This window comes from Onychomys torridus, chromosome 12 (assembly GCF_903995425.1).
Source record: "Onychomys torridus chromosome 12, mOncTor1.1, whole genome shotgun sequence".
Classification (NCBI taxonomy): Eukaryota; Metazoa; Chordata; class Mammalia; order Rodentia; family Cricetidae; genus Onychomys; species Onychomys torridus.
Window position 1 is genome coordinate 5185758 of NC_050454.1, and position 15370 is coordinate 5201127.

The window sequence follows — 15370 nt, forward strand, 5'->3', positions numbered from 1 at the left end:
TGCAGGTAGGCAGCTCCGAGCCCTGTACCTTGCAGGGCTCCCTATAGAGAAGGGAGCCATTGAAGGAAAATGTCCAATGCACCTTCTCTATCTAATCATCACCGGAGGAAACCGAAGTTAACAGTGGGGAACCCTGGTTCAAGGGCCCAAGGCGTCAAAGTGGAGCTGTGCCCTGGGCTTCTCACACTCTTCCCATAAAGAGCAACATGGTACAAAACCTCATTTCCAGGGTCACCCATGTCACCAACTAGGCCATGGTTGAAGCAGAGATTAGCTATTCTGCTTGGCGATGATCTCAGACTAATTAGGAGGCTGTCATGACCAGGAGAATCAATGAGATGATGTATATGGACATACGCTTTGAGATCACTCTGTGTGTGTGTGTGTGTGTGTGTGTGTGTGTGTGTGTGTGCGCGCGCGCGCGCGCTTATACTTAACTTTTTTTTCTTCATGACCTAGTTGAGGTGGAGAACCATTAGGGGACTATAGCTGGAAGCAGCATTACTAACTAACTACACCTGCCTCTTCCTGCACATTCTAGTCAAGGTTCTCAGGTAGAATAAATCCCTTTCGCTCTCTAAGAGGAAAACTCTTCTGTCAGGCATATTCCAGAGCCCAGGGTCTGAGCCCTCTGCTGTGAGTCTGCACTAGGGATGGGAAGCAGTGTACACCCAGTAGCAGGGCAGAGCTTTAGTTAAATGAAAGCTGAAAGCTGGATCACATTATCTAATATATATAATATATATTAAATAAAAATGTTTCCCTAAAAATAACATCTCCAGCTCACCAGTGTGAAACTTTCATATTGAAATGTTTCATGGTTCTATGCCGTGGACTGCCTTGTTAGGTTTACAAAGAATTGCACAGGGGTAGCTGGCTGGTGGGGGCTGGCGGGGGGGGGGGGGGGGGGGGTGGGAGGAAAGCTATCTGAAGTGACAGTTCTTAGACAGCGGCTTCACCATCTCCCGCTTCTGCCCAAAGAGGAAACTGAGGCCGGGCTGCTAAGATTCAAACTTTGTAACTTTTTGACCCAGGAAGTTTTGAGAACGATAATAAGGAAATGATTATAGCATGCTTTGAGCTTTTCAGAGACAAGTGGTATTTAAAATACAAGGTATTATTACCTCCATAGAGGTTTCTTTTGATTACCACTGTGCTTGAAAATGTGGGCAGAACACTTTTATTTTTCAAAACTCGGGTATTTAAAAAAAAAATATTCACACGCACAGTACCTTCCCCCGGCCCTTATAGACGACTCTCAGCTTTCTAGTCACTGGGCAATGTAAACGTTCAACGAGATCTGGGATTAGCTTTATCAGCTAACTTGGCCTGGCTCCCACTAGAGATATCTATCCCCTCCAGCTCACTCTCCGCTCCTGAGATTTGAAGGATTGTTAGATTAACAGAAAACAATACTACGTTTGAGGTTTTCCATGCAAGTACTAGACATCGCTCACTAGACGCGTAAGGGAGGAACGTGTCTTTAACAGACCCCAACTAAATCAGGGCAGCCCTGGGCCAGCTGGTTCCTTGACAGAGGTCCTGTTGCTGAATCCTAGAGAGGATTCCACACTTACTCCCATGACCGAGCCACCTGTGAGTTGAAAGATCCTGAAACTGAAAGCCAGAAGTGGGTTCAAGTCCCCGTTTCCATGCGTGTGGACTGTTCACTGGGAAGGCCCTGGAGTGTCCCCTCTGCCTGCTTTGTCGGCCCACACTGAGAGTCGCACTGAAGTGATGCAGAAAGCCCCATGTATCCTTAAAGGGGTGGTACTGAGGACACAGGCTCTGAACGGAATTGGACTCACATCCCAGGGATCTGTGGCCGGCTGGAAACAAGTTGCTTGTCTGCTCTGAATCTTTGGTTCCTCATCAGAGACGGCAGGCTATTAATAGCATTCTTTCCCTTTCTTTTCTTTCTTTCTTGTTTTTTAAATATCCTGGGGTTGTTTTGAGAATTTAAAGCAAGCACAGAGGCCAGGACATGGGAAGGCTGGATTCGTGTGAGTACTTATTAAAGAGTTCTAACAGTTCATGCCCCGGGAGGGGCAGGGAGGGGGTACTGTTAGTGCTTCTGAGTTCTGCTTTCAGTACACAGTGGAACTAAAGATAACCATGCAGCTATTGTCTCTGACCCGCCTGGGTGCTCTTACTAGAACGAAAGGAAAAAGGAAATACACTGTGGCCCAGAATGGGGCTCCAGAGAAATCCAAAATGAGCTGTGGTCTAAAAGTGACTTCTCTCCAAGCCTATTTTTAAGCAGCTGTGAACTTCTCTAATCGGCAGAGAGAGATGCTGGGTTCCCTGAATAGCTCTGCTGACGAGCCTGCTTCTGCTACTACATGGATTTATGGAGTTCTGGTCTCACACTTCATTAAAGAAATATACGATGGTGTGAAGACAAGAGGCCAGACACCTATAACTCTTGTTCCAATCTCCCCGTGATAAATCTTAGTAGTGCCTCGTTTGTGGAGGAGAAAGGAGTAACCAAAGAGATGTTATCTACAGCCCCTGTGCAGTTCGTTGGCTTTGCTTGCCTGGTCTGTCTTTCTCTTTGCTTTGCTCTACATTGTTTTTCCTTTCTTTTCTTTTTTTAAGTTGTTTCCAATAGATACTTTATTAAGAGATCACAAAACAAAAGTTCTAGTCAACAGCATCTCAAATCTCTATGATAGTCTTTCAGTCACAAGTTTATAACAAGCCACTACTGTGACGCACATGAAGGGATTTTTTTTTTTTTTTTGCATACAATGTGGCTTGTGATAGTTGAGAGGCTCAATACGTTCACCGCAACTGTGTTATGTCAAAACTCTCTAGACTTCTATTTCCTGGAGGCTGAGTTCTATCGACTCCAGTACCAACCATCTCACACACACACACACACAGAGAGAGAGAGAGAGAGAGAGAGAGAGAGAGAGAGAGAGAGAGAGAGAGAGAGAGTCCGCTGTTGAGGGTGGGATGAGAGGAAAGTGTGACATCTATGTCACATTTCGAAGAACCCCTCGATCTGTTGGACCCTTTTACTGTCTCGGCTAGAATTAGGTCAAAGGGCCACCCTCGAAGGGAAGGAGAACTGAACAATCAGCTTGGAATGGAGGTCAGACTTTGCAAGAGTGTCTGTCACCACTCCTGATAAATATCTGCTGAAGAATCAAAGGAAAACTGGGGTGTGGGAACCCAGGTGTTTCATCCCAACACCTGAGGGGCAGGCCAATCTCTGATGAGTCCAGCCTGGGATGCAGAGGGAGTCCCAGGCTAGCTGAGCTATAATAGTGAGGCCTGTCTCAAAAACAACAATCAAACAAACAAAATAAAGAAAAGACGTGATTAAAGGTAGTTAAAGAGTGCTGGGGCTGTAGCTCAACAGTGGGGTACTTGCCTAGTGCACACAAGGCCCTGGGTTAAGTTTCAAGCATCCCCAAAACAAATGGCAACAATAAACCATGGCCAAAGAAACAGATCAGCAAATGCATGGCGACAGACCAGCCTGCCCCAGGATGTCATATCTTTTCTAACCCCTTTTCTGAGTAATACAGGTCTCTACCCCACCCCACTCACCCAAACAGTCCTGCGGTGTGGGCCCTCTCCTGCCTTGACTTTCTACTCACTTGTCCAGCTTCCTGGGTCTGTTCTCTGCCCAGCACAGTGCCGGGAATATAGTGGTTAATTTATAAGTAACTGTTGTTTTATCAACTCAATGTATTTTCAAAACACATCATTGGTTTATTTTCCTGGAAAATGAAAAGTCTACCAAGTCCAACATTTGGGAACTAAAGTGACAGCTTGATGGTGCGGTTTTCCATAATATCAACTAAAGAGTTCAAGCCAGGTGGCAGTGGTGCACTCTTTAAGTCCCAGCACTTGGGAGGCAGAGCCAGGCAAATCTCTGTGAGTTTGAGGCCAGCCTGGTCTACAGATGGAGATCCAGGACAGGTACCAAAACTACACAGAGAAACCCTGTCAAAAAAAGAAAAGGAAGGAAGGAAGGAAGGAAGGAAGGAAGGAAGGAAGGAAGGAAGGAAGGAAAAAGGAAAGAAAGAAAGAAAGAAAGAAAGAAAGAAAGAAAGAAAGAAAGAAAGAAAGAAGAAAAGAAAAAAAACAAGCAAAAAGAAAGAACATGTTTGCTGGGCAATGGTGGTGCACACCTTTAATCCCAGCACTGGGGAGGCAGAGCCAGGTGGATCTCTGTGAGTTTGAGGCTATCCTGGTCTACAGAGCAAGATCCAGGACAGGCTCCAAAACAACACGGAGAAACCCTGTCTAGAAAAAAGAAAAGAATTCAGAGACATTCTTTTTATTCTGTTTAGCCTAAAATATCACAAGTTAACTTTCAGTGGCTTAAATCTAAAGCCTTTGACCTAAAAAAGGAATGTCAGTGCAGAATAGAGCATTGTATAATAACAACACTAAGAAGACCTTTCTGGACCGAATGTGGGGAAAGTAGGGTCCTCAGTGATAGGGAAATGGGGTCCTAATATGGCTCCTGAGTAGCCCTTGTTTACCTTGGAGTACCTCGGACTTCTCTCTTGGATCCCCATATTCTCTACTTCATCCTGTGTATTGCGTGAGACCTAAGAAGTTAAACTGGGTTAGTATGCACACACCTGTGACAAGAATGTGTGAAAGTCATGACAACGGTCATGCCTGCCACCAGAGGAGCCGCCATGTGGGATGAGAGCGCATCAGGTGAGAGGAGCCTCTGGGAAGAGAGAATGCTGGGAATCCAACAGGCATCAGATCACAATTAACAAGGGCCTTAAAGTTGAGGCTGAGGAGAGTGGACGTCCTTGCTTGAGCAAGGGAAGGTCATTCCTGTGTGGAGATCATACGCACCAAGCTGCCTGTTTACAAATTCCATCTGTAACATTCGTGAAGATAGAGTGGGGGATGAAGGGATGAAGTGGGGGTCAGTCTATCCCCATCTGATTGCAACAGTCTGAGTCAGCCACGTAGACCTCACTACAAAGGCAGTGCTAGCAGGGAATGTGGCTAATGAAAGGCACCTGGTGATGGGGAAGTCCAGATGTGCTAGCTGATGATTAATGTTAGTTAGCAAGAAAAGCTCAGTCACTATTTTTATGTTGGCTCTCCTCATTCCTCTGCCTCTTATTCTTTGTCTGTGGAAGATTTCTCTAATCAGTGCAGCTCATCTGCCTCAGCTCTCGACTCCGGGGGCACCCATGCTAAAAAAGTGAAGGACAATAGAAAAAAGTCCGGGTCACAAGTACACTGGAGGGTAGTCAGGAATACTCCCTGCAGAGAATGGAGACCAGAGGGTCTAACTGTCAAACAAGAATTCACTTGTGCGCCCTGGGGAACACCCTTCCATGCTCTAAACAACAGCGTGGCTGGACGTGCAACGCTCTGTGGCAGGGAGGTCTTGTCCATTTAAGTAAAATAAAGATGTGTCCTTTAAATACCAACTGCTCTTCCAGAGGACCAGGATTCCGTTCTCAGCTCCCACTTGGAGGCTCACAACAATCTGTAATTCAAGCTCCAGTGGATACAACAACCCCTTCTGGCCTCCACAGGCACTGCATTTGTGTGGTGTATGTGCATGCATCCAGGCAAAACATTATACACGTAAAATATATATGTGTGTGTGTGTGTGTGTATGTATATATGTGTATATATGTATTTTTTTTAATAATGTGTACTTTAAACAAATGAGACACTGGTATGTATGTGGGTTTTTCTCACACTGGATGGCCATATGAAGCAAGTGATTGATTGATTGATTGATTGATTGATTGTGTTAGAGATCAAACCTAGGGCCCTACACACGCTAGGAGGTTGTCTGCCTCTGCTCCCACCATATGATAGATTTGACCAATAGTGTATAAGCAGAAGTGCTGGGTTACAGCTTCTGATAACCTTGCTAAAAAGACAATAAGTGTGCCTCTTCTGTTACCCTCCTCTCCAGAAGACCAAGGCAATGGCTGGAGCTAGTCACTGTCTTAGTCCATGAGGATAAGATCTTTTGTGGTCATGCATTGCTAAAAACAGACAAACAAATAAAATCACTAGTGTTTGTTTATAATACACAACTTTTGCGGGGTTACCCCTCATGTAGTTATGTACCCCACTTACTTGCAATACCCATGGAGGCCAGAAGGTGGTGTCATGTTCACTGGAGTTTGAGAGACTCCAGGTGGGTACTGGGAACTGAATCCCGGTCCTTTGGAAGAAGAGCCAGTGCTTAACGTACATATTTTCATTTTATTTAAACAAGTAGGACAGTGTAGTTTGGTTTGCTTGTATTTTACATCAAAATGGTGACTTTTATTGTATGTGAATAATATTTTGATAAAAAAGATTTAAATAGATACTATTTACATTCAAGATAAGTGAAACGCTGTATGCATATGCAACTCAAATTAATTTCATGAATGATTTTAACTCACTCTCCTAGGGTATAATAGAGAAATAGGTTGGCAATCCCTTGATTAGAGCAATGATCAGAAATACCTACAGTCATTACAAGCATATAGATACTAGAGCCATACCTCAGGCACCTCGACTCAAATCCAGAGAGTCAATTTGGCACCGGGGCCTCTGGGCAGAGGCCATCACAGCAATCTGAGGACATTAGCTAAAGTATGAATGCACAACAGGCTCCATTTTCATACATGATGTTGTCTGAGTAAAGAACTTCCTACTACAGTGCATTGTCCAGATTATCAGAAGTCCTTAATGTTCTTACCCAGGGTCCTTTCGTTGGAGTCCTATGTTCCCACAGAGTGATAACTCCTAGAGGGCAATCTACAGTGGAAATTAAGATTTGAGTTGAAATAATTGCTATCTAATGAAAGCAGGCTTGAAAAACAGGCTGAGATGGATGAATTAAGGTAAGGGGAACACTTGTTCCTCCTTCACGTCAGAAGGAGGAGGTTGGTGAGGTCCCAGCACTCCCTCACCAGGAGCTTGTCTCACCAGTAAGTGTGCATATGTGAGAGTGTGTGCGGGTGTGTACATTGTGTGAGTATGTGAGTGGATATGTGCATCCTTTGTGTGAGTATACATGACGGTGTGTAAGTATGCACGGTGTGTGTGTGTGTGTGTGTGTGTGTGTGTGTGTGTGTGTGTGTGTGTTCCCAGGTGGAGGGAACAGGATGCTCATCTGGGAAGAGTAGCTTAGATCACAACCCACCTGAAGGCAGCCACCTCTGCAAAAGAGATGGTTCTGTGAGTTCCAACTATGTACAAAATGACTGAACGCCTGTGACCAGGCTCGCTGGCAAGTCTCCAAATAAACCTTCTGTGTTCTGGATGTGAAACTTTATTTTATGTTGTAAGTTCTAAAGGGTCAACATTAGGCCCCCTTCTCTTTCCTCATCTACAGACTTTATTTTCTACAGAGAGGGTGAAAAGTTAACCCAAGTGCCTCTGAGGGACCTTCCTTTGCATAGTGTCTTTGTGACTTCCCCTGCTGGGTTGGTGGTGTCTATGTAGTTTGCACGTGCACAGTGTACACTCCCCTCTCTGGCCAGGCACCTGCTGTCAAGATCATTTCTCAACAAATCGCAGTGAGTTGAGGAGGGATCCACACTCGGGTCCCCAGGTGTTGGTCCCTCCGTGTTCTTCATTTCTTCCCGGGTTAGAATTGAAGTCACAGTTTCAAACTAGATTTGTCTTTTGCTTATCAATGTCTTGAAAGAGAAAGGTGCAGGTGGCCTGTACCCGGAGCAGATAAACCCCATTCCCCTTCAGGCTGTGAATCCTTTTCTAACTCGCTGCCATTCCAGAAAAGGAAGAAACTGGTCTGTCCAATGTCAAACGACTCTGAACTGTGTTCTTTCCACAGTAAGAAGCCCAAATGGCATCCCAGCCAAGCTCTGGCCACGTGAGTGGGTGAGTTATCACTCTGCCACTTTGGGAAAAATCAGTTACAAAGTGCCTTCTCCATACATTTTTGCCTTTCAGGACTCTCCCTCCCCCGCCCCCCCTCCTTCCGCACTGCCCCAAGACTTGGGAGGGGCTTCGCTCTGTGGGCGTGGGCTTATCATCTGTCTCCTGCCTTTTTGCTTTCTCCATCTCTGTCTACAGTTTGACTTCCACACTGCTTCTACCTCTCTCTCTCTCTCTCTGCCTCTGCCCAACCTCGGCTACAGAACCACACTCTGAGGCCTGGAGGACCGCCTCTGAGTTCTCCCAGTGATGCTAATTTGGGCAAAGCACCCCCCCACTGCTACTGCGGGGCAGGTCACTGGTCAGCTCCTCCTCTGAGCAGCAGGCAGGAGCTGGGTCGCACCCTGCTCAGTTAGCTGGCAGCTGAGCAGATCAGAGGAGTCTTTGGAAGCTTAGTAGAAGCAAAAGAAAGGTCACGCTCCTTCCTTTGTAAAGCTCCAATTGGGACCGGAAGTTGGATGCTCTGCAGCGGAGTGCCGAGTTAATAAAGAGATGAACGGTGAGGCGGCCAGTCTCTCTCCAGCGACAGCCTCATGTTACCTGGCAGCTATCTTTTCTTCGCCTCTCATTTCTCTCTTGCCTTTCTCTAAAATACATCTTAGAAAGAGAAGGGTTTCTAATGAGACAGGACAAGCAAGACATCATCCTCTAGCGCCGATTTTAGCTCAGAGAGTTGAAAGCATCTGAGTAAGTTAATGCTACCTGCAGGGCCCATCTGCTTGCTTTTACAAACGTTGGTCCTGGATTTGAAATGCTACCCCCCCCCCACCCCACCCCTTTAAAAAAAATATAACTAAGCATTCTTTTATCAAAAAGTTCTCTGTAACAAAGGCAAGGGGTGGTACCACCTTAATATTCCAAAGCCAAACATGCTCCAGGCAAAGGGAGACAAAGATGTTTGCTAAATTGATCGTGTGCAATTCTGTAACACTTAGTTCATTTACTGTTTGCTTCCTGAATGAACAACACACACAGGGTATGGGTGGGAGGGTACAGAGACACGGAGACAATTCAGTAGAGTCCAGTCCTTGGAGAATTACGTCCGCTCTCCATTTCTAACTCCTTGTCTCCATCACCCTCATTTGGAGTGGAGGGTGGGGGTGATTATATCTGCTCCATCCACCGTAAAGACCGGTGAGTGTCTACCCTCGCTCCATCTCCCTCGTTAGGAGAGAAGTAGGGTGATGAGATCCACTCTGTCCACCTCAACAGAGTGGGTAGCATCCACCTGAACTGCGCCAAAGGTAGAGAACATCAAAGACATTGCTAAACAGAAGACACCGGGGAGGGTAATATCAGCCAGGAAGGACCAGAGACACGTGACCTCCACCTGGTGCCGACCCACATCCACACTAGACCCCAGAAGCTCAAATCCTCAGTGGTTCTGAGTTAGGCAGAGAGCAAGAACCTGCCAGCATGTCATCATCGTGCTGCAAGTGCTAGTCGCTACCCCAGATCTGTTCTCTTCTCTTCATTAAGCCTGGGTTGGCTGGACACAAAGGGAGGAGTCAAGTCAAACCCTCCATTCCTAGTCTTTCCCTGGCTTGATATTCCCTGGGGACCAATTCTTGGCAGTCAGAAAGTAGCAGCTGTTTGTGTGTGACTTTTAGAAAGTCTCTGGAAGGGGTTGTAAAGATCTTCTCGGGCTGCAGATGTGATGGTTGGAGCCCTAGCAGCCACCATTGCCCTTGAGGCAGTTTCATGAATAGAAATCACACAGTAGGTAGGAGCAAGAGAGGGTCGCCAATTTATGGGACTGAAGCTGCCTACCTCACGCTGCTTGCCTCAGAAGTCTTTTGGGTGTTTATATTCATTTCTTATTGCTGCTCTGGCAGATGATAACACAACAAATTTTGTTTTAATCTTACAGTTCTGTGGAAGTCGGACAGGGATCTTGAAGAGATAGGATCAAGGTGTCAGCTGTGTGCATTCTTTTCTGGAGGCTGCTGGGAAAAACTGGTTTCCTTGTTTTTCTTCAGCTTCTAGGAGCCAGCTGCTCACAATCCTTGAATCCTGTCTGTCTCCTACCATCAAAGCAAACCATATCAAGCCGATTCTTGTGCCATTATCTCTCTGATCTCTCTTCTAAGTCTCTCTTTCCCTTGTGATTATATCTGTCCTGCCTAGATAATGAAAAGTCATCTGTTTTAAAGTCACTTTATTACCAAACCTAGTTCCATCTCCCTTAATTTGGGTTTGGCCCATAACCTAACTTGTTTATACGTCATAGGAGGTTGGGCCAGGACATCTTTGCGAGACCACAGGGATAGAAAAACCAACTTCTCTCTACCCAAGCCATTGTTTGTAGGCCTGTGTTACTCATGCATTTCTGCAATGTCAGCCCCACAGCTTCCCCAGCAATGCTGCTTGTCGAACGCTCATTTTGACTGCAGAATACCTACACTCTCTGCCCAGCATCTGCCCTTGTGTCTACACGTCCACAGTAAACTCACATAAAGAGGTCATCTTGTGAGCTGACCACAATCTCTGTGCCCCAATGCCTAAAGGCTTGCCTCAGCACAAAGATGGGAACCAAGCCCTGAGCTGGGATCCGAAGGCCCATGGCAAGTTCATGGTATTGCCAGCTCTGGAATCAAGGTCTCTGAAGCCATTCCTGCATCACATTCTTCTTCAAGCCAACCTTGGTTTTTCAAAAAAGGATGCGTTAGATTTACAGCCACCAGGAGCAGATCATAGCCTCAGCGCAGATGGGCCCCATGTTCTCCTCCTTCACAATCATTCCAATGACTCCAGATGTTTAAGGCATCTGCTAGATGTCTGCGTCCTCTTCCCAGCTCTAGCCTACCACAGTAGAGTTCTCTGTTGTGTGTGCTCCTTTTCCCTGACTCTCGAATCTTCTCCGTGTGTCTCTCCTGTGCACTACTGAGGATAAATTGGTGACTTGGAGGCCCTTCATTAACGGTATTAGAAGACCAGGTTAAACACCAAGAACCAGAGAAAAGTGCCCACATGTTGACACCTTAACTCTACCTTCATCCTTCTGGGCATCAGCTTTTCCATCTTAGCAGTGGGGCAACAGCTCAAAACCATTGCAAGGACTAGCTAAAGAGATGCATTCCAAAGTTCTGCACCACCACCTGTGGTGTCTCTTAGCTGCTGCTGACATCATCAAGCGAGGAAGAATGCCGTCTGGTCAGTTGGCTTGGAGTCCATCTGTCCAACCAGCCTTGTAACCTTAAGCGAAAGTGAGAGGAAGTAGAAACAGGGCTGCAAGGCACACAGAAACAGCAAGTGCTTGACAAGCCCGGTACAGATGTATGGTAGGGAGGCAATGGGCTGAGCGGCGGGGAGGGGCAGTCCGAGAGCCTTTGACTCTGCTTGTCCTTAAAGACCCGATTTCTCAAACCCTCTGGGCATTTTCTTGACTACATGTCTCTGATAACTGGAAAGACCTCACTCACTTCTAGTCTGTTCGCTCCGGCCTGCCTTCAGTAGAAATGGTAGGAGGCTATCCCTACACGCCCTGTACCTCTACACCTCCACCCAACAGTAACACCCTTTCTGATGTGCCTGATGACTAGTACTGAGACTGGTTTCCCAGGCACATCCCATGTTCTTTACAGCTTTTAATTAAAAGTGGTGGGGTTTGTCATCGTGGCTACTGTGGCTGTTGTTAGGATAGCTACAACTGGATTTGACACAAGAGTTACATGGTGAGTTGAAATGCTTTGGACCACATTTCCTAGTTGGGTAAGATCTTAGATATTAGGTCTTCAACACATCTAAATTTTGTACCTAGGCAGTCTGAGATCCTGATGCATATGGTCTTGCTTAGATAAGACAAAATGCTGAGACACTGAACTGTGAAAAAGTCCCAAGGAATGTTGATAGCAATCTCATCCCTGACCTTTCCTGAACGTGGAGTAATTTCTAACTTTTGTGTTTCTCTACATTTTGCCTCCTGTTGCATGCATAGCACTCTGATACTATTTTGAGAATTAGTGGTAGATTCTCTTCTTGAATATTGGTTTTTTCCCATTCCTTTGTCAGAGAACTCATTTTCCCTCAAACACAATCCCACATAGTCATGTCAACTTCTGTCATTAAGAGGTCATGATGAATTCCACCCTGATGGCCCCATCTCACACTGATGCAGCAGCTACCATGCGCAGGCCCTGCCACACAAGTGCTTCCTTTGTTCTCAAACGTTCCTGTCTGGAGAGTCTTCTAATAAATAGCATAAACAAGACGAGAAAAGTGAACCATAGACTCCAGATCTCAGCATCTTCTAACCTGGGCTAGTGGCAGCGGCTGATGCTCATATAATTTTCTTACGACAGTCAGCTGGGGGAGGCTGCCTCCTTTCCATCCCTTGGCTATGTACAGAAATGTAAGCAGAATCATTAGCTGAGGCTTAAACACTGGAGTTGAAGGTGAGTGATAATTTCAACACTACGTAGAACTTGGGACGACAAGGAGCATGTATGACTTCTATATATAGTCACAGACCTATAGATCAGCAGAACCTGACGAAGGGACAAGGTAGGCCCTTGTCATGAATGAAGACAAATGGAGCATTTCTGAGGGAGGTCTGGAAAACGTCTTTGAGAAAGCCTCTGCAGCCTGGTTTCTCTGACTATTAAGGGTGGAATATTTGAGATCAATGTTGTGAGTATGGTCTTAGGGGAGGAAATCTGAGGGGAAAGTTGAAACAGAAATACTTAATGAAAAATTCACTGGGAAAGAGACAATAATGCATCTCCATGTCCCTGATGAGCAGTCAAGGGAACAGTAAATGAGTCATGGAAGTTAGGATTCCAAAGAGTGAGTTAATGGGACCCACAGTCACCAAAAGATTCAACAGTAGAGAGGAAATGTTTGAGGGCAGGGAGACTTTACCAGAGAAAGAGCCACACCTCTCCTAACAATTAGTCCACTCTGTCCTGACATTCCCTTGGAGTGCTGAGACACGGGTGGTAGAATATTCATTGAGGGGTATATGTCCAGGGGCTGGGATGTAGACTTTCTGAGTTTGCCTTAGGTGAGCTCCAGGGGCTCTTCTGAAGACTCCAAAGGTTAAGGGAGACCTCAACTCCAAAAAGGAAACTTTACAATGATATAAGCTGCCCCAAGGGAGACTAGATATCCTAGGGAGACTGCCTTGCCCCATGCCAACAACACGAAACACTCACCATTGCTGGTGTTGGGGGAAGATTACCAAAGTGTCTTCCAATCCCTAGATTTCAGAGACTGGATTTCACATAGATCTGGGCACAGTCCTTGTGCCTTGTGCTTTTTATGCTCCAAAAATTCTCCAGGAAACTCTTCTTCTTCCAATCTCCCATTACTGTTCACTGTTGTAACTTTTCCCTGTTGTTGCCCTAAGAATAAACTTGGTGGTAGATAGATATGCTTAGATGGGTATACTTGCTTTTTCTTTGACTATTCAATGTCTGTGTTTGGTAAGTGTTACAAACAGTGATGGCTTTAAACAATTACGCTTTTACGGTGCTGTTAGTGCTGCAGGGCCTTGTCTATTTCTGACATGCCTGAGATGAACCTGGATCCGGGAGCAAGAAGAGCAGGCCTGGATGGAGTCTGTAGTCTGTTTCAGTGGTCTCTCACACCCACTGTGAGCCTGCCACAGTGACTCAGCAACATTGCCACAATTTTCAGAGGAAGAAGCTGAGATATGGAAAAGTCAGCTGATTGGGCCTAAGGTCAGAGTCTGTAATGGGGCTTTGAACAGGTGGCCAATGTGTGTTTTGTTTTTTAAAAATCCCCTTTAAGCCATCCTGGAAGACAACATATTCTTGTCCAAGAATCCTAGCACAATCTCCAAATCTTCTTATAGCTACAACAGAGCTCTTCCTATTAATAAAAACAATTAAAACCAAGGTCCATTTTTCAGGAACATTTATCATTTCCATATGGGTACCTGATCAGCAGGTCACCCACCTTATTGAGTTTTTAAATACTGGCATCATCTTCCTAAGCAATTTCTTTTTCATTCTTTGTTCCATAAATAAACATTGGGTAAAATTCTCTAGTAAGTGCCATAAGGAAATTCAATTAAGATTAAAGTAACTATAAAAAAAAAAACTAAAGGAAAGCAAATAAACCCTCCCCTTCTGGTTCTTTCTCTGAGATCACTCATGGTCATGTGTTTCAGAAACATGGCCCTAGGAATACCCCAAATTTTCCACTTCCCATCATTTATTCATGCCATAGTCATAGCCTGGAATTCCCTTTCCCCAAGTCTCCTACTAAACTTTCAAGCTCCCATCTCTCTGGGTGAAGTGTTTCTAAACTAGCCCAGTAGATGTGAATCCAACCTTTCTCCAAGTCTTATTTCAGTGGGTCTTGTAAAGTAGATTTTTTATATTACATCTCATTCTCCTACACAACACTGTAACTTTTATAGGACCCAAATCGAGTGGGGTTTCCACAGGCCATGCTCACAGGCTCATAATGTGTACTTGGCATGAGTTGATGAAATGAATAAAATTAACATAAAATGTCATTTCCCCTTTTCCCGTCCCTTATCAGACATTCAAAGATATTCAACATGTCCCTGACAGAAATATCTGTCAGGGAGACAGGAAGATTGTGACTTCCACGTACAATCTGCATCTCCGGTTCCACAAACACTCCGAGAAGGGGACACAAGCTGCTTCTGCTAGAATGTGCTTGCCAGGAATTACTAGAAATGGGGTACAGTTCCCCTGTTCTATTAGATCATCGAGAATCTTCTCTTTGTTCTTCCTAAAAGGACATTTAGTATAATAGTGTCATCTTTTTTTCTCCTTTCTCAGCACTAAAGAGAGTGACAACAAACCAGAAATTGCTAGGTATCACTGCTAGAGGAGGAACGTCAGATCTAGCTGGTTCTTGTACTAAGAAAATGGCCAGCGAGGCCTCAATGTGAGTTTCCTGCCCACGGTCAAATTTCAAGTTCCTAACACACGGAAATAAGATTGGAATCTCTGATCAACACACATATGTACCCAGATGGTCTTCAAAGAATGTGTGTGTGTGTGTGTGTGTGTCTGTGTGTGTGTGTGTGTCTGTGTGTGTGTGTGTGTCTGTGTGTGTGTCTGTGTGTGTCTGTGTGTGTCTGTGTGTCTGTGTGTCTGTGTGTGTCTGTGTGTGTGTCTGTGTGTGTCTGTGTGTGTCTGTGTGTGTGTGTGTGTGTCTGTGTGTGTCTGTGTGTGGATGTGTGTCTGTGTCTGTGTGTGGATGTGTGTCTGTGTGTGTGTGTGTCTGTGTCTGTGTGTGTCTGTGTGTGTGTGTCTCTGTGTGTGTGTGTGTGTCTGTGTGTCTGTGTGTGTGTGTGTGTGTCTGTGTGTGTGTGTGTGTGTCTGTGTGTGTCTGTGTGTGTCTGTGTGTGTGTGTGTGTGTCTGTGTGTGTGTCTGTGTGTGGATGTGTCTGTGTGTGTGTATGTGTGTCTGTGTGTGTGTCTGTGTGTGTATGTGTCTGTGTGTGTATGTGTGTCTGTGT